The sequence below is a fragment of the Ooceraea biroi genome, chromosome 6 (assembly GCF_003672135.1).
Source record: "Ooceraea biroi isolate clonal line C1 chromosome 6, Obir_v5.4, whole genome shotgun sequence".
NCBI lineage: Eukaryota > Metazoa > Arthropoda > Insecta > Hymenoptera > Formicidae > Ooceraea > Ooceraea biroi.
This window is the reverse complement of record NC_039511.1, coordinates 6,260,423-6,277,676: the sequence shown is the minus strand read 5'-3', so window position 1 is coordinate 6,277,676 and position 17,254 is coordinate 6,260,423. Positions and strand designations below refer to the sequence as shown.

General features: G+C 39.9%; 1 protein-coding gene across 4 annotated transcripts in view; it reads left to right on the top strand.

Annotated features, from left to right (window-relative positions):
- The window catches only part of LOC105280205 (solute carrier organic anion transporter family member 3A1), a 93,987-nt gene that overhangs the window by 52,961 nt on the left and 23,772 nt on the right, over positions 1 to 17,254 (top strand). Inside the window, exon 1 of one of the 4 annotated variants that reach the window (XM_011340533.3) lies at positions 4,342 to 4,493. The exons of 2 other annotated variants lie outside the window; for them this stretch is intronic. The gene's annotated coding sequence lies outside the window, so the exon portion shown is untranslated. Of the gene's footprint in view, positions 1 to 4,341; positions 4,494 to 8,633; positions 9,226 to 17,254 lie in introns of those variants that run through there. One more of the 4 variants, XM_011340532.3, reaches the window with a different exon arrangement.

The window sequence follows — 17,254 nt, the reverse complement described above, 5'->3', positions numbered from 1 at the left end:
ATGGATGCGAACAAGTTAAATACTTGGTTCTGATCTAGGCGCTTATCGCCGCGCGCGCGTTCGGTTACAAAGTTCCTGCCTGTTTGCAACGTGAAACTGCGGTTTGTCGACTGTCGCATATTACACAATGGACATGATGGTATTATTTACGGCACATTCGCAAACTTATTTTTCTACCACTTTAGAGGAATATTCTTGGAACATTTATTTTTATGTCTGTGCTAATGAATCTGCAGATTACGTTGAGCGCTTGACAATGTTATTACATAGTAAACAGTTTAGTTTACTATGTAATAACATTAGTTATTGAGTAACGTTTAGTTACTGAGCTATTACTTTGTAAATGTAAAAGAGAACGTTTATTAATATTATCCGTTATAGATAGATAGAATATTGCACTTTGGAATTTTTAAATGCAATTTTATTTGATTTCGTTATTATCTACTTATCTTTCTGAGAAATGAAGAAGGAAAGTATTTAAATACCTCTCTCACCTTTGGTGAAATTTTCACGACAGGTTCCCGGAGCACGTATCATTGCGTCTGAAGAATCGATCGGTTTCTCGAAATTTCGAAATACGCGACGAGATTTACTAATGCGGAGACCACATAAAGAGAGGTACATGCGTTTTCGTATGCGGAATACGTTTTTACGTGGCGCGTATTCTGCGATGTCGTTTTGGGCAGTGAAAATGATGCTCTTTGGATGGAGAAAGAGATGGCAAGATATCTAAAAGCGTGCTTGTGTGCACTCATAAAACACGCTCGTACTAGTGTACTCGTGCAAATGTGAGAGACAGAGTATGACAAAGACAGAAAAAAAGATACTCAAACGATCGAACTGAAAATAATCGATGTGCAGTCATTCGTCGATATTGACCTTGTTTTTATGTCTTTTGTTTGGATGCAAGTTTATATGTTATAAAATAATTTATATTAAATATCTAAATTGCTCGCACAAGAACTTGATAAACCTTACCTTATTCATGTAGCTAGCGTTACGTCAAAGAGAATAATTTCTTACGTAAGTTTATATGTCATACGTAGCAAGTGCCAAGCTTGCCAGGTATCAGCTGTCGATGCTTACCTCAGATGTAGTGTGCACGTGTTCAGGTGTGCATTTCTTGGCACGTGTGTCTTGTGTCTCACTCTTTTCTTATGTCATTTTCGTTTTACTCATTTTAATTTCCCTTTCGTCCATACATACGTATGGTGCGATCTGTTCAATACCAGGTGCGCAATTGTCTCTCTCGTCTATTTCATCCTCCTGCACTTTTCTCTTTTTTCGGATCAAATTCTCCTTCGCTCGACCTTGTTGTTACTCTGCATTTTTTCTCTTTCTTCCTTCTTTCTCTCTCTGCAACATCCTCTCCTCTGCTTTTAGCTGTGTGTCATTTTCTACACATGGTGCACGAATCCATGCGCGTGTTAGTGAGCTACGAAGGGGCCAAATAACTTTGAGGGGTAAACGACTTCCACGCGTAGCGAAGCGCTGAGGAAGCGCCGTCGCGTGCATGTCGATGCGGGAGACGGGTCTGGCATCCGCCAAACTCTCGGTTGATTAGAGCGTGTTCCGGTCCCCGGCCCCAGGAGCGCTCGGAGAAATCTGAGTCTGGCAAAGAAACTTTCGAAAAGTCGTGGTTTATATTCCAATGAATTTCAAGTGTAGAGTTTAGCAATATAAAAAAATTACTTTCTATTTCTTTTCATTTTATATAAAATAATGATTAAAAGCATATTTAATATAATTTTGTAAATAATTATTAACGTAGGTATAATGTTATTATACGCTATGTCATGCATTAATTATCAAACATTAGATATCATCGCAGGATATTTAATCAGACAATAAGTTCTTTGAGCCAGTTATCTTCTCTCCGCGAACGATCGAAATATCCTGACGCGCACGATTACACGAAATTACACGGTTGTGTGAACGATGTTGAGAGAACGACACGTGCTCGTACTCGTCGAACTTATTGGTAATACCGCGCGTGTCCTGTGGATTACAGCGACGTGCATATACAGATGCATAGGATGCGTCAATGCAAGCATCGACAGATTTCGATATGGATGGATGAGGGGTAGACGAGGGATGAACGAGGGATGGACGCGAGATGTACGTCTGTTATTCCCAGAGATGGAAGTGGGTCACGGAGTCGCTGTACGCGGATGAATAGGGGGATAGAAAATGCATCTGTGCGTATGCACGTGTATATGCATGTGTGTGTGTGAGTACTGCACACGTAGCGAGAGACGACGATGCGTCGTACAACGCGCCTCGCATCTGCATACGCGCCGAGCGTGCGCGCGCGTCCGTATTGTCGAGCTTTTCCGCCCATTGCAGCTTCCTCCTTGCTTTTTGTGGCGCAGTCCATACGTCCGAGTCATATTATCATGCCGGATCCAATTTTAGCATTTTTGTTATGAAACATCCCTATGCGCGCTCTATGAATAAATTTCGATCCAGATATTTGATTATTCTTACGTAACGATCGCGAACTACTGTTTATTTTCTCTCCTTGCGTCTTTCATTTTTAAGCTCGTTTTCGACTATGCAATATATTGCGCAAAATTTAACACAATTTTTAAAGCAAGAAATATTGCAGAATATCATACACAAATTGCACAAAATATTGAAAATGTGTTCTATTCCTGAGCAATTTTTTGTCTGCTGGCATACATCACGGTTTGTTTCGAGATCTGTTCTTTTTAGCAGAACTGTTTGCACTAATACAAAAAGTATATACATACATCTATTCGTTAGCTGCCTACACTAGTGTAGAAAGAACCTCGAAAAAGAACAAACTTTTGTTTCTTGTTTGTTTATGATTAGTGCAAGATTATGATAATCGCCTCTGTATTATTCATTTTGTTACATATGTTCCTATTAATAAGCACGCTATTCCTATATAACTGATACGTTCTTCCATGTTTTCAGTTTTCAGTTACATATTGCATATATAAGTGCATATTGCGCAAATCTTGCGTCAAATAAAATGTACAGTATAAAACACAATACAACTTAATGGCAAGCAATTCTTGCAGCAAAAACTTGCTCAAGAAATTGCGTCAAATCTAGCGCAATATATTGCATAATCTAAAACGGGCTTTACATTTCTTTTCTCTTTAATTCTGTGCAAGTGTATGTACAGAAATATTTGTTTTCTAAGCGCTAGATTTCCCGAAGAATTTTTTATCCCAGCCGCGTCGTCGTTGCGAGCATAACGTGCGAATCGGCGCCGGATCGAGAGAAGTGCCTGGCCATGATGTTTGACGTCATTTGGCAAACATTCACGTCTCGAACAATCACCTCTTATTTCGTACATCCTCTCTCCGGTCTCTTTCTCTCTATCTTCACCGGTTATTGCCGTGAGGAAATGCTTCCGATGAGGTGATTTGCCTTCTTCACCAACTTTTCTGGCTTGACAGCCTCGACGGAGTTTTTAATTATTCAAAACGGATTATTCTTGAGAAAAATGTTCTCTAATTTAAATCTAATATAATTACACAATAAAATCATTGAAAATTTTTATATAATTACTATTTTATTTTATATTTTATAATTATTATTATATTGATAATAATAGTATTATACACATAATGGTATCACACATATATACGCAACATTGCGCGCGCAACATACAAATAGTAAATCTGTTATAATTAATTAAACAAATATTAAGGCTGAAAATTACATGACAGCAACTGCAGCTATTTTTCGCTCAGCGTTTGCTTTTGTAGTCCAATCTGAAAAATATATTTTCTCCTATAAATTGTCATCATCTCCTAAACTTGGATATTTCTCTTGAATAACTGATGTCTTTTCCAAGTTGCTTGACCTCTGTGATGTTGTTTGACCCAGATCGAGCTTGAGATGAACTTTTATATTTGCAACTATAACCGTCTTGCCTTTGAATTTTGAATCTAAAAACGACAGACACGTAATCGCGCGACAAAAACAACGAAATAAAGGCGCGTTATTTCAGAGTCCGGCGATACTGCGGTATGTGTACGCCCGTAGATAAAACTGCCGGATCGAGAGATAGGATCGATAAGCGTTTGCACTCGCGGTTACATTATGCCGAATGCAAATAACCGAATTAAGCCAGCCGCAAAAATAGCCGGATGTATCTACGTTGCGGGAGCTTGCGGCTCGCCTTGGTATAAAATGTCAATATGTTCGCGCTGCTGGAGAGAACAGAAATTCAGGCGACACTCGTGGTGCGCATATAGGGCACCTGTGCACACGCGTACAACGGTGCAACGGTGCGCGCTTGCAACGGCAAGCGTGTGTTTGAACGTGAGTCAGGAACGACGATGTCTCGTTGACCCAGTTCGGCCGATCCGCTGCAAGCTGCGAGCAGCGCCCGCCACCGTCGCGCTTGCATGTGCGAATGCACGTGTACCAGGAGGATCCCTGATCCTCGCCCGGAATCGCTGGAGTTTCATCGCGGACGAGCTCGAGGCCCGACAATCGAGAGACGCATCTCTGTAAGCAAAGATATCGTTGTAACGAATGTAAAACTTTTTCTTCGGAATTTCGGAATTGGAAATGAGATTCGTAATTGCAGATTTTTTAAATTAATTTTTATTTTTTATTAGCCGACACATTCTAATTTTTAGGAAGTTTACACGTATTAATTAAGAAATTTAATGCATTTTGTTTTATCAATTAAATCTCGAATTTTTTCTATTTTATTATATGTAATCGTTGTATATTATTGTCAATCAAGAAATATTGGTGTCTTGATTAATTTTAATTTTCCACATTATTGTAACATGGGAAACTTTTATGTGTGATAAATCTGGTCTTCTCAATTTCCGATTTCTTCCGTATTTTTTGTTACAAAAAATTAAGTTCTGCATTAATTTACGCGGCCTTGCATTATATGAATAAAAAAACGTAAACGAACGCGTACTGTGGAATGGAGAAGCGTAATTCTCGACTCTAAAGATATTATCTTACGTGCACGATGAAACTGAATTACAGAGTAATTGACACGCATTACATTTGTGTTCGCGTTCGAATTATTTGAAAATCAATAAGTATTGCTAAGAATACGTAAATGACCTGATGCACTTTCAGTGCACTCGCTTGGGCGAATAAGCCGGCCAGTGAGGCGCGCAGAAGGCCGGCCGTTCGCTTCAAGGTGAATTTATAGAAGTACGGTCGCGGATTATTTGCGGATCCGCGCTGATGGAGGTCGCGTATAAATTTCTGTTTGGACTAAACGTACGTCTCTCTCTCTCTCTCTCTCTCTCTCTCTCTCTCTCTCTATGAGTCCAGAGAAGCAAAGTCGGCATGTGTCAGAAAACACTCTCCGGAATTTCAAAGTACCTCGTTTGCTCTCGCAGCAAGTCATTCAGGCTCTTTTGATAATTCATTTGATAAAATAATTTATGAAATTAACTTAATAAATTTATTAAAATTAAAAATTAATTAAAAAATTTATTAAAGTTATTCGCTGCAAGGGCATATACACAAAATGCCTTACGTGACTTGAATTTTACAATCGTAAGGCTTTTTTATGTCTATAAACTGTCGATTTGATCTTTTTATCTCAACAATGCAATAGGTTAATCTGGCTATAAATACCCGAGTTTTATCAGTATCGATAAAGCTTTTTAACCTTGTCGAGAACTTTGTGTATTCCTGATTCATTGCTTTCAATATTGATTCAGCTGCGTTTACGAGAACGTTGCATTAGACTGCAGAACACAGTCGGTGTACAAATGCACTTAACGTCGTGCGGTAATTAATCGTTTATTTGCGTGGGGTTGATTTACCCGTCCATCTTAATTATTCTTTATCTCCCCGTAAATAGGTCGCTTTTAGCATCAATAAAGGAGTTTCAAATGAGATGAAAGAGTTACCGAACACTTCATGTTCGTCGATACTGTGGATAATAATGCAAAGGCACGTTTTATATTGTGCAGGAGCTTTATTGGTGCATTACTTTGGTTGGGCAAGCTTTTTGCGCGCGATGCAGATAAGGGGAGCACTTTGTGCTCGTTTTCGATATTTTGATAGCCGCCACGAATAGACACGTTGTGTCACACGTCAGCTTTCTGATGTCATGATGTCTCTGGCATGTGCATGTCTGCGCCGCATTGCGTCTACGATGATATTACGGCCAATAATGTGTCGTGGACACCTCGTGCAATGTAAACTCTCGAGTCTCGAGTAAGTTGGATGACCAGACAGCACTCGATTCCAGACCGACTTGTACAAGTATCCTCGACCAGATCAAGTGCGACTTCGTCGCATTTAACGACTTCCAAGGATGGAAGGTCGGCGTACGATAAAAGTGATTGCATTAATTCTGCGTGCATTTACGCCGTGCCGCTGTTGCGTTTCAATATTACTTGGAGAAAATGCTGTTGATCGGGAAAATTCTCTCTGGAAACGTAGCGGTGTCAAAGATGTAATTTAATATTCGACGCTGAATATTTGACGCTCGTTCTTGTTGGTCCATTCTGTATTTAATTTGAATTAAAAAGGCGTTTTTTGTCTAATAAAATATTAATTGGCGATATATGTATTTGGCAAAGGCAGCTTGATTTATAGCTTCATTTTAATTTCAGATTTGCCATTGTCATTTATAATTAACAATTGGAAAGTTTCTGTGGATTCATCCCATAGTAGTTTCGCACAATTGCGTTTTCGTGCAATTACCAGCCATAAATCCCTAGAAAAATTACACATCACACTTTAAGCATCTTTTTCGCGATGTACGTCAAGATTTCTATATTTAGCGCAAGGATACGTCGAGTGCGCTCTCTTCGTCTCGAAATTGCGTCGAGTGCATTAACAGTGAACGGTGACCTCCTTGTAACGTATCTCAAATTCCTCGAGTGGAGTCACTGCCGAAATCTTGTACGGCGAAACGACAGAATCGACGGGTCATATAATCCGACGGGCTTGACGATGCAAATCGTCTTTCGCGATATCCTCGCACTTTCCCTTTCGATTTCTCTTCTTACTTTTAAACCATAAAGCGACAAAGCCCAAATGTTTTATCGGTGAAAGGATCGAGCATGAGTGAAGCACGCTCATTATTTAGATTGAATTTGAAGGTAAAAAAAGAAAGCCAAATAAAGATACCCTTCCTCGTGATTAAAAATAACAAGAAAGTTGTATAAATATGTTTTATTAGTCAGTTTGTAATTAAAATCACAATTGCCTAGTTCGATATTTTATAACGCTCGAAATAAAATCGATAAATATCTTACTCGAAATCTGGGACGCGTTTGCAATTCGAATTACTTTGGATTTGTGATATGCCGCAGTATGAAAATATGCGTCTTCGCACGTCATCTTGGAGTATCTCCAACTAAAATTTCGGTCTCTGTAGGGCAATAGTGTGGATCCATTTACATATTATTTAAATATATTCAGTTAAGATCCAACTTTAGATCACGCGATTATACTTTCCGGGAAGATTAGTAATAATCAATCAGGTTGTCAAGTAAGAAACATTTGAATAATTAAAGTTCCTGCTTGATTTAAATTGATCTACATAAAAGGAGAGTGTGTGAGAGAGAGAGAGTGAGAGGGAGAGAGAAAGAGAGAGAGAGAGTCAAGAATAATTCAAATAAAAAGTTTGTTAACGGTAACTTTTAGTTTATGTAAAGATATGCAAAGCGTGCAAAGTGTAGCAAACAGCTTGTTGTCGGAAGGATAAATCATAGCTGATTGAACGTCGCGCATAGTTCCTTGTTGTCTCACATTCGCGGCAAAATCCGCGCCGACCTCTCAACGAGTATTTAGGCCGATGTGCTCGAAATCGTCCGATATACCACGGATGCACCGAAAATTGGTGCATCGTGCCCCGCGAGGCATCTACCCTCGGCAGCAACGGTGGTGGTTGCGCTTGCGCTCGGCGATCGGTGCATCTCGGTCGGTGCTTTTGCTCGAGTAAAGCACGTCGGTGTCGGCGAACCGTGTGTTCACGAAGTAGGTCAGGTCTCAATGACGAGAGACGAACGTGCGCGCGAGCAAGTGTCTGTGTGTGTGTGTGTGTGTGTGTGTGTGTGTGTGTGTGTGTGTGTGTGTGTGTACGCGCAGGCCGATGCACATGCAGCCACCAGTGCACGTTATGCTCCTATCTTTGAACTATGTACGCTGAGAACGTCGCACGTCGCCTCTTCTTAATTCCTCTTTCTCCTCTTCTCAGCGTTTCTCTTCTCGTCTCCCTCAACGCTTCGACGCTGCCGTCGTCGTCGCGATGCGCAAAGTGGTGGCGATGCAGCGAGTGCGTTGAGTGCATCTGACGGATGTAGGGTTCTTCAGGTTTTACCGAGTGATTATCATCGAGAGCACTCTTGTCAGTCGGATGCAAAATTGTTTAGCTATTTGTGTTTTTGAAAATGGAAAATTGCGAGCATGATGCATCAATTTATTTGTTATCAATTTATATTTCAATTTTAATTTTTCTAGTGATATAATAATTGTGTCACGTGTTTGATATTTTGTTTGTTATATAGAAATATATTTGTGACATATTGTTTTTGTCATATAAAATTATCATGTATAATTATTATATTAATATATAAAATTATTATATATTAAATCTTTTTTATCGTATAAAAGATTTTGATTTCTTAATTTTGACGTTAATGCTGTTCTAGTTATGATTTCTGATAATATATCACATCACATATTTTATTTATTGTATAAAGATATTTCCGTGCCGATATTTTCTATTGTTGACATTTCATTCATTATTATATAGAATATTATATAGGATCGATCATGCGGTTCGTTGTGTTGTAAGTAATGGATTTAATATCGACCAACGTGCATGTGCGGGGCGTTCTTCTGTACTAGTGATTTTCCATCGTATCGAACTGGGTCATCAACGAGAGCGTAGGGAGAATTAAACGGAAGGACGGAGATACGTAGGAAATTCTATTTCATGGTGCGTCGATGATATCACGAAAAGCGAAACTGGGATACCGCGATTACGGCCCGGCAAAGAGGCGTTTGGAGTTTCATTTTAGTCTTGCACACTAGAGTGATGTCATAACAATCCGTCAAGTTGCCATCAATTAATCGTTTGTACGAGAGTGCTCAAAAGAGAAAGAGGATCGTACCCGGATGACCTCGGGGTAGCAGAGCTTCGGGGCTGCAGGTACGCAACTGCAGCTTGCCCTATATTACTATGGAGGGCTCCAGGACGTTCGATAACCGAGATATCGAGACGTGACGTAGGTGTGCGAGGTGAGTGTACCGACCTACAGTACACAGTTGGTGTGTGCGCACGTATGTTACGCATTACGTACAGTTTGCTTAATGAAACAATTGGTCTAACCCGGACTAATGCTTCGGCACTAGTCCCAGTCGACACTCGTTCTGCAAAAAGTACGATACGTAAGTTACGACCGCGTGATGACGATTATTACGTTTCCTTCTTGCCGAGAGGAGTGCTTACTTGTTCGCGATTTCGTCATGCATTGTTCATTTCAAAGTTAGTTATTTAAAATTGTGCAATGTTTGGAAGAGTACGGGTGCATTATCGTTGGTGCTTATCGCTCCCTGAATTTTTCGTCGCGTGCAGATATCATTATCGCAAAGCGCGAAATATCTGCTGGCTCCGATTATTTTAATTGAGTTGGTGTCTTGCAACTTTGAAATGTTAAACAGACTCGAGATAACACGGGAACACGCAGTATTGATTTCGCAATGAAAATAGATTGTGGAATATTTGATGCCGCTTAAGCTGGCACGACATTATTCACCATGGATACGTCCTTTGAGCATTCTCTAAGCATTGCACGTGCCTATCTGTTAGTGGACTTATTTCGTGAAATTATCGCCGCGATAGGCATTAGTCCGGGTCAGAGCAATTTGTTTCATTAAGCGAAGCATGTACAGTGTGCATCACACGTACATGTCACTTGGGTACGAGGTGATACAGCCCTAGCGTCACGCTTACACCTACGCGAGGTTTATGACGCGTATGTGGAGCAGGTCGCAGATGCTGCGTACCTGCTGCGTCCCCGCAAGTGCGGATTATTATTTCATTTGTCGTACTTTGCGCGTTGAACCGATGATTACGCGAAGCGAGAAGCGTTCGTCATTGTGTACGAGCGTCAATTCCGCTCGATTTGCTCTCGTATCCTCGGCGCATTCTTAAGGAGGATTTCTCCTTCCCTGAAGGACCCTTCTTGGCGACACAGGTCTTACAGGAGATACACCAGTCCTCAACATCATCCTTACGAGTGGTTCAATAATACCGCTTTCGAATTTTTGCTAGAGTCTTATTTGTTCCAAAATACCCTCCTGTCGGCGAATCTTGAGTCCCCTCCAAGATTTCAGCAACTTTATCAGAAACAATGATTTGCAGTATAGTGTCTTTCGGACTCGGAGATTCTCATTTTTTATGAAGAACGTCATTTTCGACAAAGCATCCCATTAGGACCAGTAAACCTTCGCTGAGACCTCTTATTGAACCACCTCCTGCCAAGCAGGGCATCCACCGGTCTCCTTAGTTAGCAGAAAGCTTGACGTCACTGGATCACGGAGCTGAGCTATACGCTACTCGTGGGGATCACTTTCTCACCTCGTCGAATCTCTTGCGTGCGAAGCTGCACACGAGCCGTGCGAATTTTTTCGTCAAACGCAGAGACACGCACATCGCGTGTCACTCATTGAGGTGTTCGCGCCCACGCTATCCCGCGTGTTGGACCGGTTGCAGTCTCCGCGTATCTACCTGCTGCACTACCATACTATGGCTGCACCATGACCGAGGTCATCCGGACAGCGCCTTCGTCTCTCATGCTCGCCGCCTGTCGTCCCGCATAATCGTGTCGGCTTTTTCACTTTCTTTCACTCTGCTCTCGTTATGTCGTCGTCGGTCGATCGCAGACTTCCGCGCGTCCCTCTTAAGGTTTCTCTGTACAAGGATTTCTTCCACAGTTCCGCGAGCTTGTGCGATCGACGCACTATATTACGCACTATAAATCATTTGCTGTCACTATATGCTGTTTCCAGAGGTGTCTGAAGCATTCCTTTTCGCGCTCTGCATTTGATGATTGTAATTCCTTGTTCCTCTGCTTCTCAATTCTCTGGCTGATGTTAATGATATAATCGCTGCCAATAATTTTTCATATGGCGGCTCGATGGACTTAAATAAAAAAACGATGAACCGTGTAATAATAGTGAACGCATAGCGCAGATGCATTGATAAAGGGTTACCGCTTGCAAGACGAACCCACAAGGGTTTCACTAGTTCACCAAGGCTCATTTGCGCGTTTCCGTGCCTTCCAGGAACTTTCTGTTGGATCCATTACGACCTCTCGAACGATTCATTTCGAGTGCCCTCTTAACGACGTAACGAAGAATCCACTGCGCGAATGTTGTTTCCGCGAATTCATTAAGACTGGCACACTCGCATGTAAACTTGCTATGGGGTGCAGTCGCATACTTGTTGAAATAAGTGTGCAATGTGTGAGCTCCGTCGTGAGCAATTTACACGCATACACGCGTGAGTGCACGCATGTGGACGCGTCGAGTCGATGAGAACGAGCAGACTTGAGATTATGAGCCAGTCAGACAATCGCCTTAACCGTTCATTTCTTTAAAGATATCGCATTAATAGAACAACAATGAGAAATTATAATTTTTTATTTGTTAATCTGATATATACATGTATATACTTCTTTATTATTTTCATTATACAGCGATAAATTAATGTTATGTTAGATAGTCTCTTTGGCATAGAAGTGTTACATTCTAATATCGAGTTTTCTACAGATCTTTTCTTAAATGTATGGTTTATAAATTTATTTTGTTAAAGTATTGATCTCAACATATTCATTGTACATAGTTCATATGCAATGACATCATATGTAACAAGATATGAATTGTCTCATGTCAATGATCGGATTACTGATAAATTTAAAGTTTGCAACTATTTGTGTGCAATTCTAGTTGTTGCTAATTATGCATTAATTCTGCATTTGAGTCAATTTGAATAAGAAATTAGGGAGACTGAATTAAAAACTTGTCAAAAAGGAATGCTATAACGAGTGTGAAGTAATACTCAGCAACTATTTAAAAAATAATACATTTTGTTCACTCAAGTAGGCTGATGCAATCAGATTAAAACTTAAGTCAATTTAATATCCTGCATTTTCTTCTTATTTTTAATAACTTTCTCATTGCGTTTTGTTAAATTCCATATTTTTGTGTCTAACGCTTAAAACATGATATAAAAATATAATTATCATTGAAATTCGTGAATGCATACTCTTCATTATAAATTAAAAGTTTAGAATATATTTCACTAATAATAATTTATTAATAATGACTGAAGAAAAAGTTGGAAAAATTTCGATTGAACGACACATAAATATCGTATATGAAATCAGTAATTTCTTGATTATCACGCAGTCTAAGACAAAATGGAATGCAAAAGAGAGAACCGGTATGCAATTTTTTAATACGAGATACGATTTGCCCTATGATCATATTGATTTGCCGTACGAGTTCGTACCAAAGACATGGATTATTATTATCGTACGAGCTATGAAACTGCTGTGAATCAACCGAGACCTTGATGTGGATGTACCTTCGCAAATTATTCTCGAAGATCCCCTCATTGCAACCCTAGAACGTGGGATGCAGTATATGCACATAGTCGTAACGGCTGCGGTATCAGTTTTAGTGCGCCGTAAGCTAGTGCATTACACCGCGCAAGTTCCTTTAAAATTAGTGCGTAATGAGCGGGTCTGTAAGATCCGCCGTTGTAAATTAGTGCAAATCACGACTTAACAAACTGACTGGTATCATCCGACTCTGTAGAAGCGCTGTAATCGAGATTGTTGTCGAAAAATTTCGAGAACAGGTACAGGAAAAGTCTGTATATGTTGATATATGCTGATTAGTATAAATAACACTAATTAAGTGTAAATGTGTAAATGAGAAAATAATTAAGTAATCTTTGGAAAAGAACACTTTTTATAGAAAATAATTAAGTGATCTTTGGAAAAGAACAATTCTCTGCGCGTGATCGACATATATAGCTCACTTTTAGAGGATCCATCACTCGAATGATTCATTTTGTGAGATCCACGGTTGAGATAGATCAACGATAAAGAATCGCCATCAGCCCACTGACCAGGGCATAGATCGGCGAACTGGTTGCAAGTAACTAAGCACGACGAATCGAACAGGCAACCTTCCGTCCATGGGAAAGCAGCAAGAAGAAGGAACAGCTTGTGAGAAGAGCCGAACACAGCGTAGACCCCGGGAGGAAAGACGACGACTGTACAGCGTAGGTCTGGCCGTAAAGAAGACCATCCTAAGCGAGGCTCTGTGTTAGTCATCTCGCGTACTCATCGAAGCTCGCACCAGGTCCGTGGGCTCGATTCAAATCCAGAATAGATAACCAGCTATCATCCGGCTCGATTGCATCTAATTCTCGCGACTTGTCACAAAAAAGTGCACATTGTTGCCGCGCCGCAATAACTGCGGCACAAAACTGCCAAAGAACTCATACACACGCACACATGGTACTCACACTAGTTGAACCGCCACAAACTAGTACACGTTGCAACGCGCGCACGCGCGCGCATAGGCGATGTAATAATAGATTGTATTCACGGCCCGGTGTGCTGTGGTGCACAGGCCTCACCGCAAATTACGGACAATCATCCCCGCCGCGTGCGCTATCGGTATCATCTTTTTTTCGGCAAATAACACCCTGTGCGTATCTACGGGCATCCATAGGCGAACAGTGCAGCGCTACGAATTCTCGATAGTCGGACTACCTGGACTAAAGCACGAGAGTGAAGTTGCTATATGTATCTTCTTTCGGTAGGCAATTTTATTGTATAATATATTTCATTTATTTTTAAAAATTCAAATTGAAGATTGTCTTCTCTTATACTTGAAAACTTATTTTTCCGCTAATGCAGTGGTTCCTGTTTAAGTTGAGAGAGATTAATACATTTATAATTAATTTATTATTTATATTATTATGTTAATTCAGATTGTTTGTCGAAAAATTAATTAATTTTTCTAAAAGTTTTTATTCCCAAAATTATGTTTAATGGGCTTATTAGTTCCAAGTAAAAGTTCTGTTAATAGTATATAGAACCTGGTGAAATTAAACATTACTATAACAAGTGTTCATAATCAGTTTTATACATTTTTGCCAAAAACATTTGCCACATAGGCAAAGGAATTTCCTTAGATTTATATAGATAAGTAAACACGTGGGAAATAAGTAGAAAATATCTTGAATGTAATGACACAAATAATCATTGAAGTTAACTTCACGCTGCCCTTTCGCACCGTTTCGAAAGGCTTTATAAAACCTGAATCGCGTATTATTCCGGCCACCCTGTGAAAGCCTCGCAACGTGACTAGCGTGGTACGAGATATGGAGGAAGGCACTATTCTTTACTACACGATACAGTCTGCAGCTCATGGAAGCACGGACACCTACGACCTGACCACACGCAATCCTCCGTTCCGCCTGTTCATTCCCCTCATCCTGCCTTGTCCTTCTCCTGTTGCAATTGATTTACAAACCCATATTAAGCTTATATACGCGCTCGAATTGAGCAGATGGCCGGCGGACAAACGCGGGATATCTTTGTGCCGTGATATCGCGAGTTAAGTGCGAAATTATTAGGGGGCTTGATGCATCAGCAAGACAGAATATATCCTGCATCTGGGAGATCGCTTGAACATTATCAATAATCTAGGAGGATGCGATAAGCTTCCATAATTTAATAATCTCAGTTTTCTGCACGGAACACAACAGTTAGATAAAAAACAAACGCAAATAATATTTCCAACGTGTGTTGTCTGGAATCAGTACACGAACAGTATATCACGACATTCAAATAATTAAAGCCAAATTCTTAAGTACACGGTCTTTCCTGGGTCTAGTGCGACTGATTATTTAAAGAAATGCAAGAAAAAATATAATAATTATTTTTTCTTTCTATTTCTTTTTTTTCAGAATACATTCCTTCTGAGTTAATTCAATGCTGGAAGATTGAACAATATTTCGAAACAGTCCCTATGGTTTTGAAATTGCCTTCAAAACCGCGATCGAAGTCGGACTTTATAATCGCTAAATATAGCATAGTTCGAAATACATAACAATATCGTGTCACTGTAATTTTATTTCCAAACTGTACCATGTATTGTAAAATAATTCATCAAGTTACATCGAATTCTCGAGTTTGAGACGAGAGAGTGATTTCACGTAGAAATTTATACGGAATAAAGGAGACTCTGTTCTCTCACAAGGATTTCTGAATGTGAATAAAATTTCATTGTTTAACGAAGTAGGTCGAGTACGCTGTCCTGCTTTCCCATTCGATACATTTTCCACTGGCAGTTCCAGGGATAGGGTGGTATTTCATATTCTCGTTCCTTCAATACTGTGCTTTCTTCTTACGCGCACGCTGAATCGTTACTGCGAGCTTGCGCATTATGTTCCGTGTCATCGCTGTCAGCCAACTTTTGCATTTTGCCAACTCTTTACGTACTTCCTCTACGTTTGTTTCAACTCTCAATGGACACCCCAGATTTCACAGAATTGTGAGAGTTCCCTATATTTCATTCGCACATTTCTGGGTTCATTTATCTATTATTGTTTATTCAAGAAAAGAACGATCTAAATATATCGATATCGTCCATATATCGATTATTAATTTACTAGAAATAATTTGACTATCGCGTGTGCAGTGTGCGTCTATGCGCGCGCATATGTATGTGTAATTTATGTACTATTATCTCCTAGTTTAGAGAAGAGTTCAAGCAAAGGATTATTATTCATAACGCAAATTACGTTCATGTTGCTTTTCACATAATAAATTGCGTCACATAAAACCAACAATGAAACAAAAATTGTGTTAATTATATGCAATAACGTACTTGTATGTGTTTGTAGAAAGTACGAGGACGATGCTCAAGCGATTTTGTCGAGAAGATGCATAAAGCCTGTTTTAGACTATGCAATATATTGTGCTAGATTTGACGCAATTTCTTAAGCAATTTTTTGCAGCAAGAATTGTTCGCCGTTGAATTGTATTGTGTTTTGTACTGTACATTTTATTTGACGCAAGATTTGCGCAATATGCACTTGTATACGCAATATGTACAAACTGAAAACATGGAGGAACGTATCAGTTATATAGGAATAGTTTATTAATAGGAACATATATAACAAAATGAATAATACAGAGACGATTATCATAATCTTGCACTAATTATAAACAAACAAGTAACAAAAGTTTGTACTTTTTCGAGGTTCTTTCTACACTAGTGTAGGCAGCTAACAAATAGATGTATATACTTCTTGTATTAGTGCAAACGGTTGAGCTAAAAAGAACAGATCTCGAAATGTACAAACCGTGGCGCATACCAGCAGACAAAAAATTGCTCAGGAATAGAGCACGTTTTCAATATCTTTCGCAATTTACGAAACACATGCAATTTGCTTGCAATTTGTGTATGATATTCTGCAATATTTCTTGCTTTAAATCAAATCTTGCGCAATATATATTGCATAGTCTAAAACGGGCTTTACGCAATGCATCAGGAAAATAGCGAAGTTTGCAGCTTTTGACATTGGCGTAGTAGGAGAGAACTCTGAAAACTCATCGGGTTGCAAAACTCGTAAAACATCGAGCAACGCGTATTATGCGGCCGCGAGGGACAGCGCGATACATTGCCGGTGCGTTGAACGTCGGCGCCTCGAGTAACGTTCCCCGTCGTTAGTTTCTCGCACTTTTATCATTCGTGGGAGAACAACGAACTACCCGCCGCATCATCTCCACATCTCTGCGGTTCGTTCCTCCGTGCTTTATGTAACCGAGGATGATGCGCTTCACGCTGGTATTTGCCTCCGCGCGAAAAGAATTCGACAAGATCTGCGAGATTCAACGAGGTCCGACAGGATCCGACCAAGTCGAGGCTCATGCCGGACGTAAAACCATACGCGTAAACTGTCCATAAAATGATTCTGATTTTATTCCTCGATAAAAGAACTTCTATTTTCATCCATCGCTGAGTCGTACTACTTGAAAACGAGTCGCGTGCAGTAAAGTTACCATTATATCGCAATACAAGGCATTTTATATTGTATCATACTATAGATCGCGCGTCTGTGGAACATTTTATGTTCAAAGACAGGTTTTTACGAGAATCGCCGTGGGCGACGCGGATCAAAATGGGGAAGCAATCCGGCTTCCATTCAAGGCGGTTTACTTCTCATAGTCGAATA